This window comes from Helianthus annuus, chromosome 10 (genome assembly GCF_002127325.2).
Source record: "Helianthus annuus cultivar XRQ/B chromosome 10, HanXRQr2.0-SUNRISE, whole genome shotgun sequence".
Classification (NCBI taxonomy): Eukaryota; Viridiplantae; Streptophyta; class Magnoliopsida; order Asterales; family Asteraceae; genus Helianthus; species Helianthus annuus.
In genome coordinates this window covers 146,421,296-146,430,713 of record NC_035442.2, presented here as the reverse complement: position 1 = coordinate 146,430,713, position 9,418 = coordinate 146,421,296, and positions in this window count along the sequence as shown.

The following is a 9,418-nucleotide window of genomic DNA, read 5'->3' as shown; positions in this document are numbered from 1 at the left end:
ATTTGACATTTGTTCATATCAAATTAATATCATATACACATGTATATTCATATAATATGAGTATATTCAATATTATTACACAAAATTTAAACATATGAATACAAATAAAATATAGGAAAATGAATACTATACATGTGTTAAATACTCTACTATGTATGTATATATGTATATCAAATTCAAATCGTTTCTTGATAAAGTATATCTTAAAATTTATTTGTGCCTATTTAAAGACGAACAAACATTGAATAAAATTATATTCTTAAATAATAAGTTACAAATAAAAAAACAATATAATTTATTACCATCATTAATCAATCGTGTAACTACAAATTTTATTATTACAACTATAATCCTATAAACATTATACGTCTAGCTAAAATAAAATTAATAACAGTTGGTAAAATTTAAGCTGTATATAAATCTATACACTATATCTGATACATGAAAACATGAGCTAGCTAGACCTTTCGTTTGTTGTGCAGTGGATTTGATCCTGTGGGGACTCTCCTCTTCTCGGATTGAAGTTGATCAGTAGCTGCCGGAGACAAAGTTGTTGAAGGTACGAAAAGCTGTTCCATTTGGCCGGAGAAAGCTGCCGGCGGTACGGCGGTCAACCGGGAAGTTGAAGTGGTGGTGGTGGCGACGAGGAGGAAGACGAGAGAGAGAATGATGTGAAAACGTATCATGGCTTTGGAGAGTTATTTAGAAAGACAAAAGGTAGGTGTGTTGTAATCTCTGGTTTTATACATGCAAATTGTAAAAACGACGTCGGATGGAGAGGGAGATAGATAGGGTAGAGACTAGAGGGAGGGCGGTGAATAAAAATATGTATTACATAAAATGTTAATTTAACAAGTGGTCATTTAGTCATCGTTGACTGTCCTTTTTAGTATGATGGTTTTTAATTTCATCCACCTATTTAAAACTTTGTCAACAAGTTTAGTGATTTTGACTGGTGACACCTATTTTTCCTTTTTATAAAAGAATACAAGGTATTTTATAACTTTTTAATTGCATGTTTGATAAGGAATTATGTTTGATGGTATATAATATTAGGGGTGTGTTTAATGCTAAATCAATTTTATTATATAGAGAAACCCAAGATTCAAACAATCTAGAATCATTTATGTTTATCAAATATAACAGGGTTATTAGATTTAAATAATCTCAACTTTCATCATTTGGTCGATACAACTCCCAATTTACGAATTGTATCATGTCACTCCAAATTTTCAAGTTATTTTCTTATGACACTCCTAAACTAACTGAACCCAGCTATATGTTAGTTTTTTTTTTTTTTTTTTGAAGTGACACTTATGTAGTGATGTGACATTTGACGTGGCCTTTTTAATAGCGTGACATCTGATGTGGCCTTTGTTTAGTGATGTGGCATCTGATGTCAGCTAACTGGGTTAGGATTTAGTTTGTTTGAGAGTACCAGGGGAAAATGAGTTGAAAGTTGGGAGTGATGAGGTACAATTCGTAAGTTGAGAGTATTATCAATCAAGTGATGAAAGTTAAAGTTATTTAAATCAAATATTCCAATACAATGGGACAAAGAAAATAACATGCAGTATTGCTATTTTTAACAGATGTGCCATCTCGGTGCTACCCAACAAACTTCACCCTTTCTCATTTCCCACATAACACCTCATAGCTTTCTCTCACTCTCCCGTCTCACAAAACCTTCAAGCGACTCCCATGGATTGTATGTGGCCAAGGACGCCGGCTTCTCTCTCCCGCACCCCCTCCTACACGTCGACCACATTTCCTCCGTCTATCTTCAATCCTCATTTACATTTATATACACACATGTGATTTTATGGTCTTAATCAACCTATAATATCAGGGGACCGTATTGGTCCAACATGATGGGATTATTTTAAGTCAAACTGATGGCAACATAGGACGGTTGAGTGTGGTGGTGGGAGGTGCCGATTTTGGTGTAGAAAATTTGTGGTTGTGTGAAAGGTGTTGTGAAATATTTTATTATTTTCACTTTGAAACTTGCCATGGAAAATGGCAGTGGGTCCCTCACTCACTTAGGGTGATATGATCATTACAAATATAAATAGGCAAACGCCGACGTACTCGATTAGATGGTTGAAACTTGTCTTGTAGACTTGAATTGAAGCAACACGCATGGCGCTCCTCGCATCACATTGTTGTTTGAATGGGATTGTTTGACTTTCATCAATGGAAGGAAGTGGTTCGAATTTGACTTTTCATATTTGTTTTTTTTTTTATTTTATACATTTTTAAATTGTTAGTTTTGTTTATTTTACACATCATAAAATAAATCTGAACAATGCATATTACCCTATTTGGAGTAAATTGCCAAATCGTCACTAAGGTTTGGGTATGTTTCCCAGTTTTATTCAAAACAACTTTTATGTACTATATTGTCCTTCATTTTTTGGGATTTTTTTTTAGATTTTTTGCTATTTTCATCTAAATGTCTAATTTTCTTTGTTTTTTCTGTCAGACACTTGGATGAAAATGGCAAAAAATCTCAAATCTCAGGGACGATTTTGGTAAAAAAGTTAGACGTTTGGATGAAAATAGCAAAAAATCTAAAAAATAAAGGACAGTATAATATAAAAAAGTTGTTTTGGATGAAACTGACAAACATAATAAAACCTCAGGGACGATATTGACAATTTACTCCCCTATTTGTTATATATTAATCTAGGTACAACAACTATTTTATCTTATATGAATGGTACATAAACTTTTATATACAGCTGTATCATACTAGAAAATATTATTTATTATGCAACATGTGACCGGAACGAACATTAACAAAGGAATTTTGTCAAGAACCATGGATCAAACACTTGTAAATAAAAAAATATTCAAACAACAAATTTATTAACCTAGTGTTTTAGATGATTGCAGACCTGATAAAGCTACAATGACTAACAACTATACAAAAAATGAACAAATATATTCTCACAAACCCTAATACAAAGACGAAGATGAAATACTGAGGATGACATGCTTAGCCCCTCAACTAATAAGAACCTATAAAAACAACTCAATATAAATAAATAAATGAAGTGAATAAATATATTTTTTAAAAGCAACAAACAATTTATCTTTTTAACAATTTTGTTAGTTGTTTATGTGTCTTAACATGTATCTCATGACTGGTTTCTTAGTCACTTATCTGTTTTAACACGTTTCAAATTCATCCTACTTTAGCCTTCCCCAATTGTTAAGAACTGAAGGCGGCAAAGGTCCTATTATTCTATAAAGCAAAATTCTTGACAATTTCTCTTAGAAGCTACTTTCAAGTTATGTTCTGATGTTTATTTTCCTACGTTGTGTCTTTATGGTATGTGATTTTGTGTATTTGACCATTGTGTATGCATAGATGAGTTGTTTTTTTTTTTTTTTTTCATATTCGAATTCGATGGTTTTGATATGTGAAATTTCTTGTTTATATAGCTCCAAGCCCCAGTAAAGGTATATGTTGCTTGATATGTGTTATATTTTAGGTTCATTTGACATAAAGGTTTATAGTTTTATGTAGTTTTGAGGTTTGTAGTTTTATGTAGTTTTGAGGTTGCATGTAATGAATTACCATATCCATAATGAAATTGATTCCCACCTGATGACGGACCAGTTGGTAGCCTAACATGACCCGTCTTGGGCCTTAGCAGTCTGGGCTCAATCACCAGAGCCCAAAATCAATGTTTCTCTTTTGTATGGTCTTATACATGAAACGAGCGGGAAAATATAAGAAAGGATCCGAAGTCGTTGCAGAAGCATTAAATGCTTGATTGATAAGCAACAAGAGGTCGCCGAAACATAGTACTCACAGGCTGGCTTCATTTAATGAAACCAGTAATCCTATCGATGGGGCTCAGACACGTGTCTGAGTCCCCCAAAGTTAGCCAGAAGCCGTTGGATCGGCTCGGAGTCATTTTCAAGAGAGATAAGCAGTTCTCTTTATATAAGAAAGGTAAAACCATGACCCTTAAGGACCAAGGTAACTCTCACTTAATGCTTCATACCATCATTTATTCCGACCACGATTCTCCAACATTAAATACCCACATTTACAACTAATTCCTAAAAGATCCACACCACAGAGGATATTCCGGCGATCATTCTCGTCGGAATAAGCTTCTCTTTGATTCTCGACAAGTTTACTTACTCTCACGCCAGAGCTTGGTCACGGATTCCGATCCCGGGGCCCTCCGTGACGAGGCTAACGGTTTCCTTTTTTGTAGAGAACAAAGGCTGGAATATCACGACGTCAGCGAAGACCCTTTGAACGTCATCCAGGGATTTGGGGATTCGACACCACCTAAGTAGATAATAGTATAACACTACTATAACTACAAACAAAACAAAGCTACTTCAAGTATTATTCTTGATGAAACACAGGTTAACACAAAGGTTAATCTGTGGGATTGTCTCTTCTGTGGGTTCAATCTCCTTCTCTGTTCGTGAAATGACTAAGATCCTGCAAAACAGCAACACCGTTAGTCTTGTTAAGAGGGGAATATGGGGGTTTCCCTCTTAACCAGGCTCCGGCGTGAGAATAAGTACTGTTCTGAGGGGAATAAATAGTGTGTGTATAGTGTGAGAGTATAGAGAGTAAGATGATTCAACCTGAATGATGAAAGGTCCGATTTATAGCCGGATGGTGAAAGAGGGAGGAGCAGCATTGCCAGCTGTTATAGGGCACCAGTTGTCCGACCAAGGGGAATATCCTCTTGGTCTCCTCTGCTGTGGTCAGGGTAGTGGTACACGTGGCACGCCTATATTTGCTCATGCTGGAAACGTCATACCGCAGATGTCGGTCTGCTCCTTGATTTGTTACAGGCCTACATGGCGCTTGATGAATGGTGACACGTTTTGTCCTTTTGTTGGAGGGAGCATCTTTGGTGCCGCCTTGCCATATTCCAGAAGCTTTTGGATTCGCTTGCTGATGTATACGCCATGTAGGATGGAAAAGTGCTGTGGTCCTTGCCATGTAGGCAAGGAATTGGGACCATACCTCTTCAAGTCCCCCTAGTCCAGTGTGCCTTCTAGTTGAGTTGATCGTCTAGGAGGGATTCTGGACTTTTAAGTAAGTGGTTTTTGTTTGATGCGTGTTGCTTATCTTGCGCGGTTCATCGTAATGGTATCATTGCGCGTGGCGTGTTGGTAACTTTGTAAAGTTGAGCCAACTGGACGCACGGCGCATGGCTTGTTGGTAACTTTGCAAAGTTGAGCCAACTGGACGCACAACGCATGGTTTGTTGGTAACTTTGCAAAGTTGAGCCAACTGGACGCACGGCGCTTGACGTGTAGGTAACTTCGCAAAGTTGAACCAACTGGACGCATGGCGCATGGCGTGCTGGTAACTTTTGCAAGGTTGAGCCAACTGGACTCACGACGCATGGTTTGTTGGTAACTTTGCAAAGTTGAGCCAACTGGACGAATGGCGTGCTGGTAACTTTTGTAAGGTTGAGCCAACTGGACGCATGGCGCATGGTTTGTTGGTAACTTTGCAAAGTTGAGCCAACTAGACGCATGGCGCATGGCGTGCTGGTAACTTTTGAAAGGTTGAGCCAACTGGACGCGCGACGCATGGCATGTTGATGTTTTCTTCTGAAGGAAGTTTCTTGGTTTGGGATAAAGACAACTGATGTGACTGTCTGATGTCCCTGTCTTATCGTAGGTGAACAGGCGCCTTTTCAGTGATGTCAGTCACTTTCCGTCATGGTGTCAGGCGTCTGCCACCCACGCTCCCGAAAAAGAGGTGACAGTTTCTCTCTCTGCTGACGTGTCTCTTCCCCATTGGATGACCTTCTGAATTCCTGACAGCCCACTACCCCTCGCATTAAATGCGATGGGTATAAATATATGGCGGTTTTCTTCACTTCCTTCACTTTTCTCCGGTTTTTTCTCCTATTTCTTTATCTTGCTTCCCCTTTTTTCTTGAGTTCATTCATATTATCTTTCTTATCTTCTTTCAATATGTCTGGAGCAAATCCTTCATCGAAGAAAAGGAGGAACAAGGGTAAGAATCCTCCAGGTCCTGATCAGGCGACGATAGGGTGGAAAGAGGAAGAGTTTCAAAACTTAGTGAGGGAGATGGGTTTCCTTCCTGAGTGGGGTGCCCAGTTTCCAACTCCAGGTTCTACCGCCATGGATGCACCTCCTGGTTACATTACATTGTATGCTGCTTTTTTCCGGGAGGGTAACTTCAGACTCCCGATGACCAAGTTTACTGCTGAGGTGTTGAGGAATTATGGGCTCCATATCTCTCAAATCAACGCGATTGGGCTTCCCCGTGTTACCCATTTTAAGTTTGTCTGCAGAGCCAACCGTGTTGAGCCAACTTTTGAAATGTTTAACGTTTTCTACACTGTGACTTACACCAGCGGTTTTTACTCTTTTAACTCCCGGACCGGTGGTGTTATCCCCTGTCGTTCCACTCCTCTGAAAAGCCTGCATGATTGGAAACAAAAGTTTTTCTACATTCGTCGTGGTGTTATCCCAGTGGATATGCACTATCGGTCAGTGAGTGAAGGGATCCCGAAGATAGACGTATCAGTGGATTTTGCGAAACAGGAGTGGTACAAGAAGGTGACGCACAAAGCTACTGCTATTTCTCAGGTGGAGGAGAGGGCTTTGGTTGGTGCTGGTATGAGCTTGCGGTGGTTCCCGAAGAACCCTATGGGTGTTCCTGTTTATGGGTATCAAGGCAAACGTATGTAAGGTTTCATAGTTTTTTGTCTCTTTTTTATTATTATTATTATTCCTCATCTCCTTGTTTTTCACAGTTGGGTACAGCTTGTTGAATGTTCTGGATCCGAAGGCCGGTGGTGCCATGGTTGAGGCGATTCAGGAGGTTGGGAAACTGACGTGGTTGGATCAAATTCGCCACCGTTTCTTGCATCCTTCAAATGAGAGTTTTACTGCTTATGCCAACGTTGTTTTAGGTGAAGGTGTTGAAGATGATGTTGATGATGCTATTGACCCTACTCGAGAGGAAGTTATTGTTCTCTCGAGTGGGGGGTCTGACAGATCTCTTGAAGGCTTAACTTCTCATTCCCCGCGTGCAGGTCCGGCGCAGGGGGCTGCACATGAGCCTGTTACTGAACCCGGTGATGATGATGTGGAAATCCCGGTTGAGACTGCTGATCAGTTGGAAACAAGGAAAAAAACAAAGGCTGGCAAGCCAGAGAGGAAGGAGAAGAGGGCTGAGGAAAAAGCCACTGAGACTCCTCGTAAGCGACCCTCTACTCTTCCTATCCTAGATTACGTTATCGTTTCTGATACATTGTCTGGTTTAGGGGCCGGAGAGAAACACCGTGGGTCTGATCCTGATGACAGTGCTACTTTGACGGAGATGATGAGGAAGAAAGCTCTTGAGGATAAGGAGCGGAAACTTGATGAGCAGGCTACTGCTATGCTTGCCTCGAAAAGGGCCAAGTTCCAGAAGGAAACTCCTCCTGCACCCTCGGAGTCTGAAATTGACATGGGTGTTTTTAGTGGAAATCGTGGTAATCTTTTGGAGGAAATATACGCTGCTTCTTCTCCTACAGGTAAAGACTTTGTAATTGTAGGTCTTGTTATTTGGCTTTCGGGTTATTTTTGAGTATTATTGTTGTCTCATGGCAGGTGTCAAGTCGAGCAAGGCGCCGCGCAAGATTGATATTTCGAAGATCACTCCTCCTGCCTCTCCACCGTCTAGGACAATCGAGTTGTCTCCTCCCCGTGATGATCTGGGTGAGAAGAAAAAACAAGATGGTGTAAATGCTAAGCATGTTGGTGAAGGTAGTGGTGATGATGCAGCTCGTGCTGGTGGTCATGTAGCAGGTGGCGCTGGTGGAGACGGTCGAAACAAAGGCATTGACATAGAAGCGGAGTCCAGCGAGGCTACACAGCGTCAGACCATTTATACCAAGCGTCCACCAGGCGGTGGCGGTGGTGCTACTTCAGGTGTGGTTCGGAGTCCAGAGTTTGAAAACGTTCGTGCCGGTTCTTGGGATACCCATAACCCAACGTGTGACGATTTGCCACATACGTTCGTTCCCGTATGAATGATCTTGATAACTGCCATGATTCTTCTCTTTGTCCCTCCCCCCTGCTGAGAGGCTATTTTAGAAAAAGCGCAACCGGTTTGACCTACTAGATGATCATGTTCGTGCTGGAGTTAATTATTTTGCCACATCTCAAGAGATTGTTCGTGAGTGGAGACTGATGGGGGGGGGAGACACTTGAGTTTGAAAATGAGAAGAAGGCGTTTGCTGAGGAGAGGGAAAAGTTTAACGCTGAGAAGAAGGGTTTATTGTGGAGGGTTTCAGATGCTGAGCAAAAACTTGCGCAGGAGAAGCAAATGAATACCCAAAAGCAAAAGGATTGGGAAACTGCTTGCGAACGCACTAATGTAGAAATGCAATCTCAGCGTGATGCTATTGTCAGGTTATCCGGTGAAAAGAAGAAAATTAGCGAGGAAGCTGAGCAAGCGCGCATTGCGTTTGAGAAAAAGGAAGAAGAGTATGTTGAGCGTATAGCTGCGTTGGAAGAGTTTGTTGAGAAAAAGATTGCTGAGTGCAAGGCTTCTGAACTTCTTACTGAGGAGATATCCGCCGATTGCAAGTAGTTGCTATCGCGCGCGGTGCCCCTGGTAACTTCCTTTGTTTATGTTTGCTTTCGGTTTGTGTTAATTACTCTTCTTATGTTGCTGTGTGCCTTTCGCAGATTGCTGATCGTATAGTGAAATCTCATGAGCTTGCAAACTATATGTTTGAGTTGGGTCAAGCGGGATACAATAGCGATCGGAAGAATGGTTATAGTGAGGGTAGGGCTGCAGCTGTTAACAATGAGAAAGACTATCATTTTGAGTTTTACAAAGAGGATTGTGGTGCTGCTTATGCCGCAAAACGACAAGAGTTTGCGTCTTTGGAGTTTGGTGTTGTTAAGGCTGCCCAGAAATTGTCTCGGAAACCTGATGGTGTTGCCTTATTGAAGAAGGCTCTTGGAGATGAAGATCGCGCGACTGGGGGCGCTGGTACTAGTCATCCGGAGTGAAGAAATCCGGCTTGCATGCCGTGTATGGGCTTCGATAGCCCTGTAACCAACTTGACAATTTCGTGAACAATTTAACTTCATGTTTCGTGGACAATTTATCTGTGACTGTCATATCTGCAACATGTTTTGTTTTTGTTGACATATTTAATGCTTGACATGTGCTTTAGTTTCCTTTGAATTTCGTTTATCGTTACAATATGTGCATGTCTAATTACTTTGATTAGGTATCATGAATGAATGATGGCGCTGACAGGTTGTGTTGTGTTAGTTACAACGTTTATTCTGTCGTTTATGTGCGCAGGTTGGTTCGTGAATACGAAGTGATCGATTTACAGGTTATTGTGTGGACCCAGCTGTGTTCATCTTTGGGGGTCTTACA